At 38.1% G+C, this 24198-nt stretch overlaps 1 pseudogene; it reads right to left on the reverse strand.

The window, feature by feature from the left end:
* Positions 1 to 23982, reverse strand: part of LOC100137746 (protein salvador homolog 1-like) — a 35997-nt pseudogene extending 12015 nt beyond the window's left edge.
* Positions 23983 to 24198: the final 216 nt, after the last annotated feature.

Raw genomic sequence — 24198 nt, forward strand, 5'->3', positions numbered from 1 at the left:
TCCTGAGAAGGCCCTCCTGAGTTGAATTACATTTTTACAAATTACATTTTACAATTACATTTTTACAAATCCCAGACTCTGGATAGATTATGTTCGACCCATGATGGTCAAAGATCTTCAGATCCTCAAACTCAAAATTTGGGGAAACTGAACTTTCTTTCAATTCCTCACTGGATAAGAATGAACCAAGATAATGAACCAGGCTCTGGTGTGTACAGTAAACCAATGATTCCCCACCTTTTTTAATGCCATTTTAGTTCAGATTTTCTGTTCCTTGCAACTGAAAGCATCTTACATGAAAGTTAAGCCTCTAAAACATATTAGTTTTGGTATATGTCTCACTGAGTTTTAACTTTTTGAGTCTGTGATTGACAGTCTAATGACATCAGTCAGTTTTCAAAAAGTCTGAAGGATTTGAAAGGGCCAGAAGCCCATTCTTTAAAAATAAATAAATAAATCTTCAATCAGGAAATTAAACCAATGTGAAGAAATGGATGACATATCTTTACCCTTTCAAAACTTACAGCCAATGGAGAACCTCTCCTGAGTTCCTTGCTTTACTCCATTCCAGTAGAGACTGTAGCAGATTGGTTTCCGTGAGTCCCTGTGTTTTCCAAGCAGCCACAAGAAATTGAGAGAAAGTGAGAGATCATCTGATAATAATGGCTGTGCTGTGTCTTCACTTGTCTCAGGCCAAGCACAGTCCATACTCCACAGTAGAAAAATGGCAAAAGTTCATACCTGCAAAACTTTTATTTGTATAATAACATGCATCATTTTTTTAAAAAAATAGTTAAGCACTGATATTAATGCTGGAGTTTTCAAATAGTCCTGCTGGGAGATTATTTACATTTTTATTGTTCAGAAGTATTTCTGGTTTTTTTGAAACTCTGCTATAACATTTGGCATATTCTTTTGATAATTGTCCATGATAACAGATTTTGTATTCAATGTAGAAAATGACATTCATCAACACCAATGACTGAGAGGGACAAATTAGGTGAGTGATTAAATTGGGCAATATAGTTTTTGATCCAAAAAAAATTAAGTGATGTTAATTAAAAGAAAAACCTATATGTTCAAAAAAATGTAAAATATTTCCCCTCCAATTTGAATGGACCAAATCTTCAGAAAAATTCTTTAAAGTTTAATAAATCAACAGAAATTCTTCTGGAAGAATACTAGACCTCTAGGAGAAATGCATTCGTATGTTTATGAAAAGGGCTTCCCAGGTGGTGCTAGTGGTAAAGAACCTGCCTGCCAATGCAGCAAACATATAAGAGAGGCAGGGTTGGTCCCTGGGTCAGGAAGATCCTCTGGAGGAGGGCACAGCAAACCACTCCAGTATCCTTGCCTGAAGAATTCCATGGACAGAAGAGCCCGGTAGGTTACAGTGCATGGGGTAAGAGTCTGTTACAACTGGAGCCTCTTGGCATGAATACATGCATGGTTATGAAAGTTCTTTCCTCTTTAAGAATATTATTTAAAAATGAAAATATTCCTGAGTGGGAGTGTTGGAGGATAAACTAATGATCAAAAATAATTTGGTGAGGAAAGTGGGAACTGGAAGAGGTAGTATTAAGTATATGATTGTTGAAAGGAAAGGAGAGATATCTACCTGAAAAAATTCTCTATCCACTCTGAAATCTTGCCTCGGTCTTACCTATAGGGCAGGAAGAGAATAGCTACTATGTGTGACCTCCACATAACGAAAATCTATTGCAGATAATGGGAACAGGTGCAACCATGGGTCATCATAAATGATTGAATTTACTATATCTCACTTTCATCAATTCAAACCACCCTCTACTCTTGTCCTCACATTCAGAAAGACTTTATGGCTTCCTTTTTGTTGGTGAAGACACATTATGAACTTTATGATTTAACACACCACAGGGAGCTTTAGGCTTCATTCTCAAGGACACTGCTCATTTTCTATGGCATAAAGGGAACAAAAAGTTACTTTTTTCTTTAAAAGATAAAGAATTTTAAGTACATTTGACACATCTCCCAGCATTTTATATCAAAGATTTGCCATGTTTGTTTCTGAAAGGGATTAGGATGACTTAGATATGAAAACATACCAGAAAGAGGCATTTAAGCCTAAAACAAACCAGATCCCATTTCAAATAAACAACATGAACTTTAGGTGAATAGATCTAAAGCATTTTTGGGCAGTGAAGCAATTGTCTCCAGGCTCTGAGGCATCTACCACAAATACGGAGAATACAATGGGCTGTATAGCTTTCATTTTCTGACAATATAAAGTGGGTTCATTCATCTCTAGATACACATTTTTGCTTAGGCTGATGTATGTGCTCAGTCACTCAATCATGCAACTCCGTGGATTGTAGCCTGCCAGGCTCCTCTGTCCTTGGGATTTCCCAGGCAAGAATATTGGAGTGGGTTTCCATTTCCTTCTCCAGGGGATCTTCTGGACCCAGGTATCAAATATGCATCTCTTGCTTAGACTGAAACCCCAGCTTAAAATTAGCATGAAAATCCTTGTTTACAAATGGAGGAACTTTCTTCTGGAAAATGTATAGTCAGGAGAAGGTGGCTATCTAAGAGCAAGTAGATACTTTCCTTCATCAAGTAAAACCAACTGTGCCAGGAGTAACAGGACTTGGGCACTTGGAAAAAACAGAGTAACTATTATAATTTAAAATTAAAAGAAACAACTGAGTTTAAAATGAGTGAAAAGGGACTTCCCTGGTGGTATAGTAGAAGGGAGTGCATGTGCCAATGCAGGGACACAGTTTGATCCCTGGTCCAGAAAAATCTCACATGCCATAGAGCAACTAAGCCCATGCGCCACAACCACGGAACCTGTACTCTAGAGCTCACATGCCCATGCCCCAGCTACCGAGCCCACATGCCTGCAACTACTGAGGGCCACACACCTGGAGCCCTGTGCTCCGCAAAAAGCGGAGCCACCAGGAGAAGTCCGTGCACCGCAAGAAAGAGTAGCCCCGCTCACCGCAAATAGAGAACGCCCACACAGAAATGAAGACCCAGGGCAACCAAAAACAAATGAATAAATAAAATAAAATAAAACCAGTGTAAAGATCTGAATAGGTATTTCTCCAAAGGAATATAAAAGAAGCTCAACATTATCAGCCATCAGAGAAATGCAAACCAAAAGCCCCATGAAAGAACACTTCACACCCACTAGTGTGGTTAGAAATTAAAATAAACAGATAAAACAAGTGTTGGGCAGGATGTGGAGAAATTAGAAGTCTCATATATGACCAATAGAAAGGTAGATACATAGTACAGTACAAGAAAACAATGTGGCAGTTCCTCTAATAGTTAGTTACATTTATTATGCTACCCAGTAATTCCAATGCTAGATATTTACCCAAGAGAAATGAAAACATATGTTAACATAAAAACGTATAAACAAATGTCCATAGTAGCATTATTTATAATAACCTAAGGTGGAAAAAAAACAAATATCCATCTACTGATGAATGGGTAGAAAAATATGATATATTCATACAATGAAATACTATTCAACAATGAAATAACTGAAGTGGGACAACATGGATGAATCTTTTGTTAAGCAAAGAAAGAAAAATCACAAAGGACCATATATTATATGATTCAATTAATAAGAAATTTCCAGAATAGACAAAGACAGAAAGTACTGATGGTTGCCTAGGGGTCAGTGAATATTTGTAGTATGTGAATTATATCTTAATTTAACTTCTATGCAGAGTACATCATGAGAAACACTGGACTGGAGGAAACACAAGCTGGAATCAAGATTGCCGGGAAAAATATCAATAACCTCAGATATGCAGATGACACCACCCTTATGGCAGAAAGTGAAGAGGAACTCAAAAGCCTCTTGATGAAAGTGAAAGTGGAGAGTGAAAAAGTTGGCTTAAACCTCAACATTCAGAAAACTAAGATCATGGCATCTGGTTCCCACCACTTCATGGGAAATAGATGGGGAAACAGTGGAAACAGTGTCAGACTTTATTTTTCTGGGCTCCAAAATCACTGCAGATGGTGACTGCAGCCATGAAATTAAAAGACGCTTACTCCTTGGAAGGAAAGTGATGACCAACCTAGATAGCATATTGAAAAGCAGAGACATTACTTTGCCAACAAAGGTTCGTCTAGTCAAGGCTATGGTTTTTCCTGTGGTCATGTATGGATGTGAGAGTTGGACTGTGAAGAAAGCTGAGCGCCGAAAAATTGATGCTTTTGAACTGTGGTGTTGGAGAAGACTCTTGAGAGTCCCTTGGACTGCAAGGAGATCCAACCAGTCCATTCTAAAGGAGATCAGCCCTGGGATTTCTTTGGAAGGAATGATGCTAAAGCTGAAACTCCAGTACTTTGGCCACCTCATGCAAAGAGTTGACTCATTGGAAAAGACTCTGATGCTGGGAGGGATTGGGGGCAAGAGGAGAAGGGGACAACAGAGGATGAGATGGCTGGATGGCATCACTGACTCGATGGACGTGAGTCTGGGTGAACTCCGGGAGTTGGTGATGGACAGGGAGGCCTGGTGTGCTGCGATTCATGGGGTCGCAAAGAGTCAGACACGACTGAGCGACTGATCTGATCTAATCTGAAAGCTGTTAAACTAAAACATAGACAAAGGCTTCAGGGTATACAGCTCACAATGCTATAAACAAAATAACCTTAGAATTTTTAAAACGAATTTTCCCTTCCTACTCATAACTTTCTTAATTTCCTGCTCTGCAGTAGGATTTTATATTTGATTCTTTAGCAGTGAAGTTGATAAAAAGATAAATTTTTTAAACAAGTGGATAAGCATAAGGTATAAGTGGTTTTTACAATGTCCTACATGATCAGTAACAGATGTGCACAAAGAATCCTAGTTTTCTGATTTTCAGCCTAAATTTGGTCTCTTAGCAACATAACCCTTCAAGTTTCTGGTTCCAAATACTCAAGTCCAGAAAATAGAATTGTTTTAAAAAGCAAGGAAATATAGTCACATGGATGTCTATTAGAATAAAAATGTATGTAATTTGACTCCAGACCTTTAGAAAATACAGTACAAATAGGTCAAAACTCATTCAAGCCAAAGTTAAATAGAATCATTTCTTACCTCAAATTGTGGTTTTTAAAAGGGACTTTTTTGTTGTTCTTCCTTGCAAGAGTGATTTCTCAGGGAAAAGACACAATCTGTTGATTGACAATCAGTTTTTTTCCCCCTGACCTCTCATTCACTGATTTTAAAATTATATTTAGAGCTCAATATATGGTTGGGATGAAGAAATACTTGTGGAAAATAGGAGGACAGGAAGAACAGAATGCTCCAAAACAAACTAGGAGGAGCTGAAGTTTGAAGAGAGCTTTTGGGGGCAACTCAAACCCTCATTTCAATCAGTTCTGTCCTTTTTAACAGCTCAAATGAAGTCTTTAAAGTCGTCTCTGTTCTGCCGAGAAAATACAGAGCTCTCTAGCTGAAATGGACAAAGAAAGGCAGATACAGTCCTAAAAATTTTGTTTGGTCTTCTAAACCTGTTTTAAAAATTTTATTTGTTTATTTATTGGTGTGCATATACATCTGCACACCAATATCTCAGCTTTCCTGGTGGCTCAGAGGATAAAGCATCTGCCTGCAATGCAGGAGACCCGGGTTCGACACCTGGGTCAGGAAGATCCCCTGGAGAAGGAAATGGCAACCCACTCCAGTATTCTTGCCTGGAGAATCCCATGGACGGAGGAACCTGATGGGCTACAGTCCACAGAGTTGCAAAGAGTCAGACATGACTGAGCAAATTCACTTTCACTTTCATATCTACTTTCTATCCATTTACACATAGTTTTTCTTTTTTAAAAAAATTTGTCTAATTTTAATTGAAGGATAATTGCTTTACAGTATTGTGTTGATCTCTGCTGTATACCAACATGCATCAGCCAAATGTATACATAAGTCCCCTCCCTCCCATCTCCCACCCCATCCCATCCCTCACAGAGCACTGGTTTTGAGCTCCCTGCATCATCCAGCAAATCCCCACTGGCTATCTATTTTGCATATGGTAATGCACATGTTTCCATACTCCTCTCTCCACTCAGCTCACCCGGCCTTCACTCACTGTGTCCACAAGTCTGTTGCCTATGTCTACATCTCCATTGCTGCCCTGCAAATACCTCCAAACCTTTAACTTCTCATTTTTTTGTATTCCTGTTAACATTTCTATTATCTTCCTGTTAGGGCTCTGAGCCATGTTTCAGACATTTGGTCTCTGGTACCTAGATGAGTTCCTTCTTATAGAGTAGAGACTCAAAAATGTGGCTGAAGGTATTGGTCTTTATTTCAGTGGATAGTGGGGTTTTATTCCCCTTCTTTTATACTGTCAGCACCTAAAAATCCCAACTGTTTGTGACCTACCTTTGTCTTCCTCCTGTCTCTTCACAAAATGAATTATAGTTCTAGGAATGAGCCCATGTCTAGTTTGGGACCATGCTTTGGTTTTTCTGAAAATCAACTTGAAAAGAGTAGAGGTTGCTTTGCAGCTGACAGGATGGAACAGAAAGGTCAGCCGGGAAACAGAAAGGGCAGTCACTAAGACTTCAGAAGAAAACGCCAAGCTTTTCTAAAATCAAAACCAAACTGCATTTGTTTATATGCTGTCTCAGTTGGCTGTATCTTTGTTGTACACTCAATTCACAATTTGGCTGATTAACCATGTAAAGGTAAGTATTGCTGGCCTCTGGTGATTGGAATTAAAACGAAGCTAGGCATGGCCTCTTCACAACCCCACATATACCATGCAGAAAGGAGCTAAACTTTGGCTAAAAATAAAAGTGTATTAGCAAGTAGGCAAGGAGAAAAAAGGAAAAACAGGGGTCAGTGATTGAGTCAGAGAGTGCACATGGCAAAGCTGTTCCAGCAGCAATCTTTGGACAATGTGACTATCTGTGGCAGACGATTTGGTCATGTACCTCCATTATTGATTCTCCCTTCTTAAAATTCAATTCTTATCTTTCTTGTTGTTTTCCTAGTATCCGCTTTTTGAGGATTCACAATTTTACTTCAGTTTTGGGAAGTGGAGTATAAATAAGTTTAACAGGGGGCATTGTGTGAGGTGCCATGCTGTGACAAACTGCTCCTTTAAAAATAATGTTGTGCCCACTTAAGCCTCACCCAGTGCTCTGTTAAATTCTTGAGCGATTTCACTCACTCACAAAGATAACTAAAATATCTTTCCCTTTTTAGACTGCCAAAGCATGCCATTCTCTCCTTCACAACCTGGTTTTCAGTTTATAAACTGAATTTTGGTTCACCAAAAACAGGAATTTTGATTCCTGTTAAATCAAAATTTTAAAAAGATCAAAATAAACAACTCTTGTGTTACATTTGATTATTCTTCTTTTACTCTTCTATATGTAACTCACCTTCCAGCTTTTTCTTCAATGTACATCAAATAACAACATCGTCTCTCATTAGCTCTGATACTTACACACAAGACTGAGACGACTACCATTATTCCTTGCCTGGATTACCACAATAGCTTCATAATAAGGTTCTCTGCTTCCACCTTTTCCTTCTACAGTCTATTCACACAGCAGCTAGCATGATCCTTTTTAACATAAGTCATACGATACTACTTTCTGCTAAAACTCGAGCGAAATGTCTCCATAAAATCAAAGTAAAAGCTTAAGTCCTTAATATGACTTACAAGTCTCTACATAACCCAACTCTGTTATCTCTCTGACCTCCTTGTCTACAATTCCCCCATTATTTTACTCTGAAACACTTACACGGAGGAAGTCAGTATGCTCTTACTCTAAAGCTTTCTCTCTAGCCATAACTCTCTCTGGTAAATTATTCTCCAGATTACTTGAGTAGCAATTTCATAACCTTCAGATCTACTCAGTTAACCACTTTCTGAACATCCCATTTAATGCTGCAATCTGCGTTTTATACTCCAACTCACCTGGTCCAGTCACCACTATTCTACTTCCTTTTTTAACCAATCGAAATTCCCTCCCTCTAACATATACTAAATTATTTATTGTAGCTTGTCTTCATGCACTAAAATTAAGCTCCATAAATACATGAACTTTTGTTTTATTCATTGATGATTGCCTTGTCCATTAAATAGTGCCTAGTACATGAAAAATAAATCGATGAGTCTATTTATGTTAAGATACTCAGTCACTTAAATGGAGACTTGAGTTGTACTAGTTTAGTCAGTTTTGTAATAATTTTGTTCTTCATGGAACTACATGGATAGCAGCATGTTGGGTGTTGACACATATATTTATCATCCTCGTTACCTCAACTTAAATAGAATGTCTAATAAAGATTCATTTACGGACCAATGGGCTTTTAAAGAAAAATACCTAACTCATGACAACTGTTTGTCATTTGCTTCACCAAATCCTCATGCAGAACAAGAGAGAGAGATGATTAAGCTCCATGATTCATCAATTTTTTCATCATCTGCTAATAGATTCTTTTCACTGTTTCTATTCTGCAAGTCATCTTCCTTTTTATAGTTTCTCCATATCTCTCTTCTTTTTCCTATAATAAAGCTTCAATAAAAATGATAAAAAAATTGAAAAAAAATGAAGATAGTTATAAATTTTTTTCTTATGATGAGACCATTTAAGATCTATTCTCTTAGTAACTTTGAAATATATAATACAGTATTATTAACTACAGTCACCATGCTGTATGTTACATCCCCATGATCTATTTACTTTATAACTGGAAGTTTGTAACTTGGTTTGGGAGATGTTGAGTTCAAGACATGTATCAAATGTCTAAATGGAGATGTTAAATAACCAATTCCTTCCAAGAATCTAAAGGTCAGGAGGAAAATTTATGTGAATATGAAACAGAAGATATCCTGGACTACTTCCTTGTTTTATCCATGGCATAGAGGAAAGGAGATGAGCGGAAGCTCGCAAAGGAGACTGAGAAAGAGTGGACAGGGGCGTGGGGGAAGAAGAGGGATGAGAACCAGCTGGGGGTGTTATCAGGAAAGCCAGATGAAGGAAGGATTTCAGGACCATGTCAAACATAACCAACATAACCATATGTTATGTTGGAAATGCCTAAATTATATGAAGCTACCATGGGTCCTATTAAAACCCATTACCATTGGAAAAGTTAAAAACACTGTTAAATATACACTTGCTTGCCAATTTTTAGCACTTCTTGTACTTCTTGGATTTTTAAAAACATTTCGTTTAGGTACTTTACTGATAGAAGCTGAGGAGATACAAACATAATGATGCATGGTCCCTACTGAGATCTGCAGTCTGATGAGCATCTCATGGGTTTTTTCCATCCTTTGATTTTTCTCCATCTTACCACTTTGTAATTTGTGTGAGAACAGAGTGAGGCAGAAGGAGAGAAAACAGCACTCCTGGCAGGGCTACCATGCTGTAAGTGCCCTAGTCCTACCCAGAGAACAATCTGCCCAGAGAACATTCAGTGACTTTTTATTGACCAGTTCAGTCAAGAAAATTCCAATAGAGCTGGATAATACAGTAAAGTTCTAGGGATGAAATGTCAGATACTTCCAGCATTCTAGTTTTGAAAAAGGCAAATATTCATTATAGTTGAAAATCAAATTTGTAGCACAAGGATTAGAAAGAGACTAAAATACTAAATTCTAATTTTGCAAAGAGTTATTTTTCAAAACAACTGGGATTCAATATTAGGTGATTTTTTTTTTTAGATTTTTAATTAGACCTTAATTTGGTCATGACATTTTGATAGGTTTAGACAACTTTCAGCCTTCCCACAGAGATTCATCATTTTCTTCTTCTGACAATGAGTTCTTCCCACACAGAGAATCTCAGCTTAAAGAGCCTCAGTTGAACAAATATAATTAATAACACACAGCCTTCAACTTCATGTTTAAATGCATTTAAAAGAATTATTAATGACTTTGAAATAATGAAAGAAGTGGAAAGAAATTACTTTTCATTATGAAGAAGAGAATCAAAATATTTCAGGCAAGTCTTTGGGAAAAGTGAAACAAGGAGAAAGATGTGGGGGAGGAAAGAGAAGGGCGAAGAGGAAAAAGAGACATATTCAGAGCTTTTAATGACTTTATAGGATCTCTGTGCAGGATACCCCCATTTCCATGCTACTCCTCTTTTTCAACAACAGAAATAAAGGAATTTCTGATACCCTGCACATTTCACAAAGAGCCATTTCCCTAGCCATCAGGTTTTAAGCTACTCCTAAGTTATAGGGATAGTGATATGTGCAGTCTCAAAAGTGATAAATGAAATGCATATAAGGCAGATTTGGTAGATATTAATAGATCAATTGTAAAATTTAAAAACAAGTCAAAGCAACAACAAAGGCACACATGTATTATTAATTTGTTATTTATCTTAAGTAGGTATAAATATTGAGTGAAATTATAACATAGAGAACATTATTTTGTTTTTTATTCTTTATTTTTATTGAAGTATAGTTGATTTATAATATTGTGTTGATATGCTTGTATGTAGGACTTCCCTGTAGCTCAAATGGTAAAGAACCTATCCTCAATGCAGGAGACCAGGGTTCAATCCCTGGTGGGGAAGAGCCTCTGGAGAAAGGAACGGCAATCCGCTCCAATATTCTTGCCTGTAGAATCCCATGGACAGAGAAGCCTGGCAGCCTACAGTCCATGGGGTTACAAAGAGTGGGACATGACTAAGTGACTAACACACAAACACATGCTTGTAGGTATTACTAACCAGGAAAATAAATCATAACAAGATATCATTACTTATATAAAAAATAGGATAAAATGTTAAGTCTTGTTTTAACAAATGTTTGTGAAAATAAGAACCAATAGTGCCCTGACACAAGGATAGATGGAGTGTAAATTATTAGAACCACTTTGTAGACAGTTGAGCATTAGTAATATTAACAAAACTCCGCCTATCACTTCTTATGTATATATGTGTCCCATGTACAGAATGGTTTATTATACTCCCAACCTGGAAATATTCCTAGTGTGAAGAATTCCTCTTGCTACACAGTGACTTCCTGATGTTTTCAACTGTCTCATAAGCAAGGGTTACATTTAAAGAATATTTTCTCAGTGCTCACCACTGCTCTTAGACTGATTCAGAAAAGGCAAGAAAGATGTGGGAGAGTTGCTGACCACTTTTCAGAAAGTTGGCATCATGTCTGAGAGAGCCACATGAAGAGTTGGACAACAGGATGCCTTTAGACTCATAAGAGACTGTCAGGACTTATAGGACTGATGCTAAAGCCAAAACTCCAATCCTTTGGCCACCTGATGTGAAGAGCTGACTCATTTGAAAAGACCCTGATGCTGGGAAAGATTGAGGGCAGGAGGAGAAGGGGACAACAGAGGATGAGATGGTTGGATGGCATCACCGACTCAATGGACTCAATGAGTTTGGGTAAACTCCAGGAATTGGTGATGGACAGGGAGGCCTGGCGTGCTGTGGTTCATGGGGTCACAAAGAGTTGGACACGACTGAGCGACTGAACTGAACTGAGGAGACTGTCATGCTGTCATGCTCTAACAGGAGACTGTTAAAGCTATTCTACAAACAGGGTGAGAAAGAAGTTCACATCAGGGATGGTATAGACTAGGGACAGAAAGAATCATAGTCTTTGATGACTGTATTAGTCCATTTCTATGAATGAACTCCTGTGTGTGTGTGTTAGTTGACTCAGTCGTGCCTGACTCTGTGACCTCATGAACTATAGTCTGCCAGGCTCCTCTGTCCACAGAATTCTCCAGACAAGAATACTAGAGTGGGTTGCCATTCCCTTCTTCAGGGGATCTTCCTGACCCAGGGATCAAAACTGGGTCTCCTGCATTGCAGGCAGATTCTTTACCGTATGAGCCACCAGGGAAGTCCAAGTTTACCCTACTGCTTGATGTATTGATTTCTTCAGCCATATTGGATCAAGGTTTCTGTTACTTTGGATGAAACTATCCAAACTGCTACAGGAAGCAAGTGTATCAATGCCAGTATTGTTCATATGCATAACTTTCTTCTCCTTTTGTTACAATATGTCTAACTACAATATCAAGGTAAACTCTTCAGGTAAGATCCATCCACAGCCTATACAATAATACAATGTATTTAAAAGCATCATAACATAGTCCTGAAACTCCAGTACTTTGGCCACTTCAAGCGAAGAGTTGACTCATTGGAAAAGACCCTGATGCTGTAAGGGATTGGGGGCAGGAGGAGAAGGGGACGACAGAGAATGAGATGGCTGGATGGCATCACTGACTTGATGCACGTGAGTTTGGGTGAACTCCAGGAGTTGGTGATGGACAGGGAGGCCTGGTGTGCTGCGATTCATGGGGTCACAAAGAGTCAGACACGACTGAGTGACTGAACTGTACTGAACTGAACTGAATATAGTCCTCTAACTATTTGTAATCCTAACAGGAAATTATAGAAATCTTCCTATTGTTATTCTTGAAGACTTAAATTACAGGACTTCCTAGCAATGCCCTCCTATGTATGTGACCATGCTAGGCTAAAATATATCTTGCTTATTTTTCTGAAAAGGAAATTTTAACACTTCAAAAAAAATTTTTTTTTAATTTTATATAAATAATCCAGGTTTTACTATAGAAAAATTACAAATTATATACAACTAAAAAACTATCCAAATATAGTCAGTCTTTACATTTTGTTTTTATATGCTTTCTGAAATTTTAAGAAACTATGAACACAGACTTTTACAAAAGCTGGGCTAATTAATTCATGTTGATCTGAAATATCCTTTTAAATTCCCCATTGTACTAGGAAAACTGTTCCAACCACATAATTCATCTATCTGATTTATCTTGAACTATGTGGAAAATGTCTTTGGATAATTTTAATGAGTATTCATTGTAGAAGGAGTAAATCACTCACCCAGAATCATGGTCAAGTTCTTTTCAGTTATAGTAGCCACCTCAAAAGTCAGTGCTGAAGAACTCTTGAATTAGAATAACAGGAGACAATTGATTTGACAATCTTTAAAGAAAATAATTCTGGAAATACCATCCATTACTCAAACCAGAAAGTCATGAGCATGTTCTGAAAACATGCATTATGTTTATGTTTTTCTCTTTAATTTTGTCAGTTCTTGGCTGAGAGATACAGAAAGGTCTTCATTTTTCTTATGCATGTTATAGGATATTAGTTTTGCCTTTATCCTTTTCTTTCCTGTGTAGTAAGTAGTGTAAACCTACTTAATGAGCTCTGCCATTAAGTGCTGCCAGAAAGTACCAGTAATTTCACTGTCTTGACATCAGAGCTATAAAAATTAATCTATTTGGAGAGTTACTATGGAAACAGGCAGATGCTGCCTTTATCTACCAAAGACCATAAGCACTGTTCTCACTCATATCCTATGAAAAGCCCTAGAGGTTAGTGGGCTAGAAGAAAGCTATTAAACCTCAGGGAATGGAAAATATCTGTACATATTTTATTGGAGTGGTTTGGACTCAGTGTAGTTTGTTTGCATGGAAAGCACCTGCCTTGGCATGCATAAAACACAGAATTAACTGTGTTTTAAATTCTTTAAGTTTGAGAGAGAATTCTCTCAAATTCTTTCTCATTGCAAAGATCATCCTGATTCTCAGTTTATGGCCCTCTAATGTCATCAGTCTGCAAGGTCTCCTTATTTTACTTATTCTTTTTTATTTTAGTTTCTCAATCCCATCCAACTCTACCCACCTACCTTAGGTAGGTAGGCATAAGACATCTGTTTTAGGATATAGATTTAATGTGATCTAATGCCACCACACCACTCTGTAGGTGGGCTGCAGAGTTTACAAGTTCACCCAAAACTGAATCTCTTCCAGTATCCAACATCCAAATTTGATTGTTGATTATAAGTATGTTTCTGATTATATTTTGATTATAAGTGTGTTTGATTATATATGTGCTTGATTAGTAATCTTTTAATTATTGCATAGCCTGCCTCTGAAAATAGGCAGCCTTCTGTGACTTCTCTTTTCATTTGTTCTGATTTTGCACTACTCATCCTGCAGATACCCTGTGTCCTTCTGTTACCCCAGGGACCTCCGAGTAGTGAACTTTTAAAGCTTTCTCCTCTTTAAGCATCACTGCCATGATCTAGTGGAGAAGGCAATGGCAACCCACTCCGGTACTCTTGCCTGGCAAATCCCATGGGCAGAGGAGCCTGGTAGGCTGCAGTCCATGGGGTCGCTAGGAGTCGGATACGACTCAACAACTTCTCTTTCACTTTTCACTTTCATGCATTGGAGAAGGAAATGGCAACCCACTCCAGTGTTCTTGCCTGGAGAATCCCAGGGACGGGGGAGCCTGGTGGGCTGCTGTCTCTGGGGCCGCACAGAGTCAGACACTGAGTGACTTAGCAGCAGCAGCCATGATCTAGATTTTCTCTGCCTCTTCTCTTCCAGCAGAAATGTGACTCTTTCCATAGTCTTATTTCCCTTAAAGATAAATGGCAAAATAATGTAATGGATTAGTCCATGAAAATGAAAAGTGTTAGTCTCTCAGCTGTGTCTGACTCATGCAACCACATTGACTGTAGCCCGCCTGGCTCCTCTGTCCATGGAATTCTCCAGGCAATAATACTGGAGTGGATAGCATTCCCTTCTCCAGGGCATCTTCCTGGGATTGAACCCAGATCTCCTGCATTGCAGGTAGATTCTTCACTGTCTGAGCCACCAGGGAAGCTCTGAATTAGTCCACGCTGGCATCTTAAAGAACTTCAGTTTCTCTGATGACCCTTTCAATTGCTTGCAGGAGATGAACACTATCATCTCAGATTGTTTGCTAGTCAATACAAACCAGCTACCTATAGATTCATAGGCAGCTTTCAGCTTTTTTGTTTGTTTTTCTTGGGAACAAATTTCGTTGCTTCTTTTCTTTTTCTTGGCTCTTCAATTATTTTTGATGAGTATTTATTCTCTAGAACGTTTAATTTGTCAATCCTCCTTTTTTTTTTTTTTTTTGCCTTCTCTACTTTGTCTCTAACCAGCAAGCATTAAGCATTGTATCTCAACCGGCCCATAGATCACTTTTGTCCATTTCAACCAACACCAACAATTTGTAATAAATCCCCAAAGCTGGCAACTTATACATTTCATGTATTTGGTATGTATTCCTGTGTTTTACAGGACCATCCATTATCTTTCTCATCACTTAAACTCAGCATGTGCTGGTGCGTTGGTGGTATAGTGGTGAGCGTAGAAGCCTTCCAACATGTGCTGGTTATTTTCTCAGTTTTACTTTTTATCTAATACATTGTTAAATCCGCATTCCTCTTTCTTACTCCATCTCTCAAATATCTCCCTTCCTCTTCAAATCATTTAAGTCCTGATAACCTGGATTTCTTGGCTAGGATGATTTCTATATCCTTCTCTCTAGTCTTTTCTCCAACAGTTTCTTATTTTCTTCTTTTTTGAAATAAGAGATGTGACTGAGAAGAAAGCATATTGAGTTGAAAATAAGAAATGGATTCAGCATCCCATTTTACATTATCTGGTTGACAAGTCTAGAGAACACTACTTGACTTGGTTTATTTATCCCTACATATGAAAACTGCATGCAGGAAAAAAAAGTCTATAAGAATTACACTTCTACAATAAGTTTCTGTTGGGAACATACCCTCCATTTTTCTGATCACATCACTATCTTCTAATCCTATAGAAGCTCAAGAAAAGCACAGAACCACTGGCAGGGGTCCAGTTTGGATGTTTGCAGTTGCATATTCGCCCCATCTCTTTCTCCTTGGCCACTGAAGTGAGGCTCCTACCTCCCCACAGAGACTGGGAAAGAGGGGTGCTGTCACATTTCAAAGAGAAGGCTTCCAGGTCTTTGAGAAAGGAAGTCCTATGTTGTAAAACTGGCAAGAAGTTTTTAAAAAAGATTTATATCTCAAAAGACTTTCCAGGTGGCACAGTGGTAAAGAATTCATCTGCCAATGCAGGAGATGCAAGAAACATGGGTTTGATCCCTGAGTCCAGCTGATCTCATGAAGGAAGGAGTAGTAAACCACTCCCTCCAAGTATTCTTGCCTGGAGACTCCCATGGACAGAGGAGCCTGGTGGGCTACAGTCTATGGGGTCGCAGAGTTGGACATGACCGAGCACGCACACACACACACACACACACACACACATGCATATCTCAAAAGGGCAAAGAAAGAATAACATGTTTCCTAGAGTAAATGCTCTTAGGAAAGGAAGTTCAGGCAGGAAGAAGTCTAAAGTTTGGGTAAGCTGAAGGGAATTTTTAAGGCAGCTCTGGTCAGTTCATTTCATCTGTGGCAGCATTCATGAATAAATATCCATACAGTTAAAGGCACTGGATGTTCCCAATGGACATTACCTTAGCTTTCATTGTAATATTCTCCCAATTCATTCCCCAGGCATTCCCTAGAATGAACTCATTTTCCCCCTGAATCATAACTACGTGGGTACCTCCTGGACTAGTCCAGACACTAGGAGGATACTCACTGCATTAAAATTCAATTCAATCCAATCAAAGGAAAACAGTATTAACTGCACTGCAAAAAAACATGTCAAGTCCTGCTCAGCATTATTCTAAATAAAAAATTGTCTTCTCTCTCCTTTAATGAATTTCTAAATACTCCCAGAGGCTCTTCTCCAAACAAAAGTTGACTTTGTGCACCATGTGTGTGTTAGTTGCTCAGTAGTGTCTGACTCTTTGCGACCCTATGGACTGTAGCCTGCCAGGCTCCTCTGTCCATGGAATTCTCCAGGCAAGAATACTGGAGTGGATTGCCATTTCCTTCTCCAGGGGATCTTCCCGACCCAAGAACCTAATATGAGTCTCCTGCATTTCAGGAAGCCTCTTTACCATCTGAGCCATCAGGGAAGTTCCACTGCATGATACCAATACCTAAAAACTAGTTTAAAATGGAACAAAGGGACACATGGTGTGAAAGGCTCACAGTTGCACAAGTATAGAGCAAAACAGTGAAATAGTGAACATAGTAACTTGTTGTGCCAGGCTTTAAATATATGCATTGGTCACCGCCTGTCTACTCATTCATTGAGACAGACCTTTCTGCTGACATCGCAGCTGACAGTATCTGCTGGGACACTGACTTGGTTGGCATATATCTCGTCTCCCATCTATATACGCTGTTTGCACAACCACCCACATCTGGGCAGCCCAGTTTTCTGAAAAGGTACAGCTGCCTGATGAGATGACTCAGGAGTATACCAACTGAAAACAGCCTGACTTCGACTGGCAGGTTGCTCTGTGTTCAAGGGCAAAGCCAAGAAAGCAAAGGACTCGAAAAATGTTTGTTAAAAAAAAGTGGTACCTCGGGCTTCCCTGGTGGCTCAATGGTAAAGAATCCACCCACCAATGCAGGAGACATGGGTTCAATCCCTTGTTCAGGAAGATCCCACATGTTGTGGGGCAACTGAGCCCATGTGTCTCAACTGTTGAGCCTGTGCTCTAGAGCTGGGAAACCACAACTAATGAGCCCAACTACTGAAGCTCAAGCATTCTAGAACCTGTGCTCTGCAACAAGAGAAGCCACCACAGTGAGAAGTCTGAGCACCAGACCAAAGAGTAGCCCCCACTCCCTGCAACTAGAGAAAAGCCTGCACAGCAATGAAGATCCAGCATAGCCAAAACTAACTAAATAAATATTTTTTAAAAAGTGGTGCCTCAAAACTCACTATTCCCCAAACATATGACATAGTCTTCTGACATCATGTCTTTCCAAATTCACACATGTTTAACCAGTAATACTGTGAATTTCTCTTGCTGTTCTGCTATTTTTCCATCTGGCAAATCTCAACAGTCAGTTTCACTCAAGAATCATCACTCCTATAACACCTCTTTGATGTCTCATGAGGCTGAATCAATCTTCACTTCCATATTCCCAGAGCACTTTATATATGCATCTCTCCTGGCACTTACCTCATTTACTTCAATGCTCTGATTGGTGAAAGATGAATAAGGCATGTCTCCAGCTCTGAAAGAACCCACAGTCTAGCAGAAGAGACAGAAAACCAATTACCTTCATCAGTCTAAACCCTGATAAATCTGCCTGATCATTGTCCCAGGTATTCCCTGGTCGGGTTTCTTAAACAGTCTTTGCCTTCCAGCTTTTTTTTTTTTTTTTAACTTTACAATATTGTATTGGTTTTTGCCATATATCAAAATGAATCTGCCACAGGTTTTTAAATTCCTCCAAACTGGGGTAAACTATTTCTGAATTGTTGTAGTTATTTATGAAATAATTTTATTTTTCAAAATAGAATTTTAATCCAAGAGAAAATTATAAGATTTTTTCTAAGCATAATACAAACAAAAAGTTAGATTTTTTGTCATTAAAATGAAGTAGAGCAACTAAATTTTGTTGACAAAGCCCTCTCACACTCAAGACTCACCTGTGATTCACTCGTGACTTACCTACATTAAAGGTGGAGTTTATAACAAATAATTTCCACACTTTCAGCCTAAAACTACAATTATTGTCCCAAGAATTTATAAGAATATCTCTTTTAGGGCATAAAAGGGACTTATTCCCCTAACTTTTGGTAGTATTGATGGCTAACAGCTCACAGTTGAGTCTCTGTTCCTGGAAATTATTCTCAGCTGAAGAGTGTCCCCCAGACCAAGCCCAAGGAAAGCTAGCTTCCAGGGGGAATCTAGTGTTCAGTAATGGATTGATGTGAGGATACAAAGACCAAACTCCTTGCCAGCTTAAGACAATTCTGCAAGGCCATCCCAGCTCTAGAGCTCCGGGTGGGTGGCTGAGGCCCTGGTTACAACTGCATCATGGTTCAGTCTCTTCCCAAGCCTGCTTCCTTTACTCTCTATGGGAATGTTGATCTCAAGAGCATTCACCCCCCAATAAATTTCCTGCTGTCAAATCCCCATCCTCATGTCAATTTCCAGGGAAGCTGGCTAGCAACACGGAACACGCTGGGAAAAATATATAATATGATCACCAGAATGGCTCAGGGCTGAGGTTCTTCCCCTGGCAGGTGTGTTCAGCAGCACTCTGACTGTAACTTGGGTCTCTGACAGATGAAGGGAAATCAGAGGGACCTGAAGCTGTCTCTTAAGGCTGACCGGACTCTTTGCCCAATAAGCCTATTACTTAACCCGTGCTATATAACATGATAGAATAAATCCTGAACCCAGGCAAGAAGAGAGGGAGAAACGATAGTACCCAAACTAGAACAATAATAACAAACTGCCTAACAGGACAAAGCAGTAAACCTGCCTTCTCTGAAATGTAATCTAAATATATTTTCCATATCTTTTTCTTACATTGAGATACCCATTTGAAATTGCACCATCTTTGTCACAGAGAGATCATAGATTCTTAGCTAACAATTGTATTTAAATTAATATATGTGGAATTTTGTAAAATTGGGGATTTTCTGTCACATATGCTTGTATACTTTGGTATTTAAAATATTTCATGCTCAACTCTGACTTTTATGAATTTAACAACTGATTTCAAGCCCTGATCTTGTTTCTCTACCACTCAGAACTATTTGGATCATCCATCACAAGCCTTGTTTGTTTATCTATATGAAATAACTTTTAAAAATTTATTCAAATTGCGTTAGAATGTAAATATGCTTTAAAAAGTAATATATCATGCTGCTGCTGCTAAGTCACTTCAGTCGTGTCCTACTCTGTGCGACCCCATAGATGGCAGCCCACCAGGCTCCCCCGTCCCTGGGATTCTCCAGGCAAGAACACTGGATTGGGTTGCCAGTTCCTTATACCTATACAAATGAGTTTTTTGCCATTAATTACCCTTCACTTCAGGTAGGATTCTTCAGTACAGGCAGTAATGGACTATTTTTAAAGGATAGAATTATAGACAGATATAGTTATAATTCATTAATTCTAATAATTATTGTCATTGTTGGAGGAATACAGTAGAGTCCAGATTCTGGGTTGGAACACAGCTATGTCTGTATCTTCATCTACCAAATCCAATGGAAGCAGATACCACTGAATCTCCTTGGAGAATAGAGACAGGTGGTTTTGACTGGTCACAAAATTATGCAAGAGAGCTGGTTAATTGATTTCTTTTCTTCTGCCCTAGAGTTATGAGGGAAACTAACCTTAATGGGTTAAAAAAAATTAACAAAACTTTACTATACACTCTTCCTTGAAAAAAAGCTACCAATTATTCTGGATACTATTCTCCTAACCTAGTTTGAAAAATACAAATATGCTTTAAAATACCAGTATGTTTTGTAACCCTTCACTTGTTTTTTAACCTGGAAGAAAATTAGGAGGGCATAAATTAAAAAATGTTTCTAATGAGAGAACACTATCCAGGTGTCAAGAGGTTTGAACTGTATTCCTAGGTCTTACCTGGATAAATGACTCCAGAAAATTTCTTATCTTCTCTGAATATCTAGGCCTTACTTAAAAAATAAAAATAAATTAAAATATAAATATTTTGAACATTGGGGTACACACAGCACTGCTTATAATAGCCAGGACATGGAAGCAACCTAGATGTCCATCAGCAGATGAATGGATAAGAAAGCTGTGGTACATATACACAATGGAGTATTACTCAGCCATTAAAAAGAATACATTTGAATCAGTTCTAATGAGGTGGATGAAACTGGAGCCTATTATACAGAGTGAAGTAAGCCAGAAAGAAAAACACCAATACAGTACACTAACTCATATATATGGAATTTAGAAACATGGTAATGATAACCCTGTATGCGAGACAGCAAAAGAGACACAGATGTGTAGAACAGTCTTTTGGACTCTGTGGGAGAGGGAGAGGGTGGGATGATTTGGAAGAATGGCATTGAAACATGTATAATATCATATGTGAAACGAATCGCCAGTCCAGGTTTGATGCAGGATACAGGATGCTTGGGGCTGGTGTGCTGGGATGACCCAGAGGGATGGTATGGGGAGGGAGGTGGGAGAGGAGTTTAGGGTGGGGAACACGTGTATACCTGTGGTGGATTCATATTGATGTATGGCAAAACCAATACAATATTGTAAAGTAAAAAAATAATAATAATAAATGAATAAATGGTTAAAAAATAATAAATTAAAAAAAGAAAAAAATATATAAATATTTTGGGTTCTTTTTGGTTTGAAAAGCTTATGAATATTATCCAATATATTATTCAATATAACTACAAGACGCTGCTCTATATACATGCTGCTAAGTCGCTTCAGTCGTGTCCAACTCTGTGTGATCCCATAGACAGCAGCCCACCAGGCTCCTCCATCCATGGGATTTTCCAGGCAAGAGTACTGGAGTGGGGTGCCATTGCCTTCTCCCTCTATATACATATATGCCCATATTAAATATGTTAACAAAGAGACCTCAAGATTTTTACTATGTAATTACATAACCTCACCCACACTCTATCCTCTTGTTATGATTTATTTTTCTCTACATACATCTGACATATTAAACATTTGTGTTCAATTTGTATGCCCCCTCCCAAAAGAATAAGCCCATGAAAGCAAGAAGTTTATTTCTTTTTTTTTTTTACAGTACTACTTGCAGCATCGCTGTTATTGACAAACAAAACATTTCTGTAAGATCTCTAAAATGGTGATGCAGAAGAGATTTCACATAAAGGCTCTGGTAACCAAGTTAAGATAAACCACATCATTTGAACACAGTAAGCAAAATGATTAGTAAATTAATAATAAAATTAATTAAAAATTAAAATAAAATTTTATTTATTTATTTTAAAAAGTTAGGCCTAATCACACCCTAAAATAAGAACAAATGAAAGAGACAAAGCTTCTCTAAACATAGACATACCTAGCTTTTAGTTAAAAAAAATGAATATAAGAAAATAAAACTGGAAATTTAGTTTACATTTATACAAATGAATAGGGTTACAAAAATATTTTTCAAAAAAAAATTCCTTAAGGTATTAACACTTCTTGATATGTTTCAGAATCCATGCTTCTCCTTTGTGAAACATCTTTTCTTGGTTTTGGTCCTACTGGGTTATCAGCATTTATATGGATTAACACGAATACTTTATTAAGTATTATATTTGTTAAAGTATATCTATTATAAGAATTTGGCCTGTAGATACAAGGAATTTTCCCTTTAATGTTTAAGATGTGTGTGCATGATTAGTTGCTCAGTCATGTCTGACTCTTTGAGACCCTTTGGACTGTAGCCCGCTAGGTTCCTTAGTCAATGGGATTCTCTAGGCAAAAATATTGGAGTGGGTTTTCATGCCCTCCTCCAGGGGATCTGCCCAACCCAGGGATCAAACTCACATCCCTTATGTCTCCTGCATTGGCAGGTGGGTTCTTTATCCGCTGAGCCATTGCTGAAGCTCTTAATTATGTAAGATAGAGAGTTTTAAATTTTGCCAAATCAAATTATTTTCTTACTCCTTTCATTTATTTATTTTTAAAATAAAGATTATTATTTTGAAAGGTAATACTTCCTCATGGTCAAAAAGTAAGGAAAGTCTATTATGTCGCTATTTGTTGTAATCAGTTTCTTCCAGGAACAGCCATTAGCCATTAAGTTTAGTAAGTCCTTTCTTCAGTCAAACAAATATTTTCACTTAGCCCTTCTATTATTTGTTTTTTTCCCATTTAATTCTTTAAACTATACAGGACTTATTTTGATTTATATCAGGTAATATTCTTTTTATTTCCAAAATGACAAATCACTCCTATCAGTGACATGTGTGGGTTGAAGCCCTCCCATCTCTGCTGATTTGTGGTATCTGCTTTAAGATACATTAAAATTTAACATACAGAACAAATGCTTATGAGTTATACCTTCCATTTCATTGATAGGTGAGTGCCTGTGCCAAACCCTTAATTATCTTATGAAGTTGAGAATGTTGTAATAGTTAGTATTGGAATATATATTAATATTTAGAGTTACATAAGGAGTTAGCCCTCCATCACTACTCTTCTTTTTCTAAATTTTTCTGGCTATTCTCATTAGTTTCTTGCTCTAAATGACCTTCAGAATAATTTTGTGAAGTTGCAAATCAATTTAACCAAGTTACTTTAATAGAGACTCTGTGAGAATTGCTCTAAATTATAAATTATTTTGAGAAGAGTTATTACCTTTACAGATAGGTTGTTAGTAGAAAAAGCAGGATTAGTGATAAGCCTTCTGATACTCTTAAGCTGGATGGCTTTTTTTTCTTTTTCTTTTTTTTTTCTTTTTTAACTTTACAATATTGTATTGGTTTTGCCATATATCAAAATGAATCCCCCACAGGTATACATGTGTTCCCCATTCTGAACCCTCCTCCCTCCTCCCTCCCCATACCATCCCTCTGGGTCGTCCCAGTGCACCAGGCCCAAGCATCCAGTATCATGCATCGAACCTGGACTGGCAACTCATTTCATATATGATATTATACATGTTTCAATGCCATTCTCCCAAATCATCCCACCCTCTCCCTCTCCCACAGAGTCTTAAAGACTGTTCTATACATCAGTGTCTCTTTTGCTGTCTCATATACAGGGTTATCATTACCATCTTTCTAAATTCCATATATATGCGTTAGTATACTGTATTGGTGTTTTTCTTTCTGGCTTACTTCACTCTGTATAATAGGCTCCAGTTTCATCCACCTCATTAGAACTGACTGAAATGTATTCTTTTTAATGACTGAGTAATACTCCATTGTGTATATGTACCATAGCTTTCTTATCCATTCATCTGCTGATGGACATCTAAGAAGTTTATTTTATTCACTGCTGAATGTCTCAGAGTTTAAAATAAGGTTTATCGCAGAGACATTTATTCAACAATAAACATATGATCGATGAAATGAGTAGGTTAATGCATGAATTAATGAATAAATTGAGGCTTTGAGGAAGGAGAAAAGAAGAGAGGATGGAAGGAAGAAAGGGAGAGAAGGAAGGAGGAGGGAGAGAGGAAGGAAGGACGAATATTCACTTTTTACCTCACTGATGCCAACTCCTATTACTCACCTGCACACTCCTTACACACTGGTCACCCTGGCCTCCTTTCTCTTCCTCAGACGTGTTAGACATATTCCCAACTTAGAACTTTCTGGAGTCAATTGGTTTGCACGTGTATATGTTCAGTCTCTTCAGTCATGTTTGACTCTTTGTGACCCCATGGATTGTAGCCCCCCAGACTCCTCTGTCCACAGGATAATCCCGGCAAGAATATGGAGTAAGTTGCTATTTCCTCCTCTAGGGGATCTTTCTGACCCATGAATTGAACCCGCATCTCCTGCTTGGCGG

This window comes from Bos taurus, chromosome 2 (genome assembly GCF_002263795.3).
Source record: "Bos taurus isolate L1 Dominette 01449 registration number 42190680 breed Hereford chromosome 2, ARS-UCD2.0, whole genome shotgun sequence".
Classification (NCBI taxonomy): Eukaryota; Metazoa; Chordata; class Mammalia; order Artiodactyla; family Bovidae; genus Bos; species Bos taurus.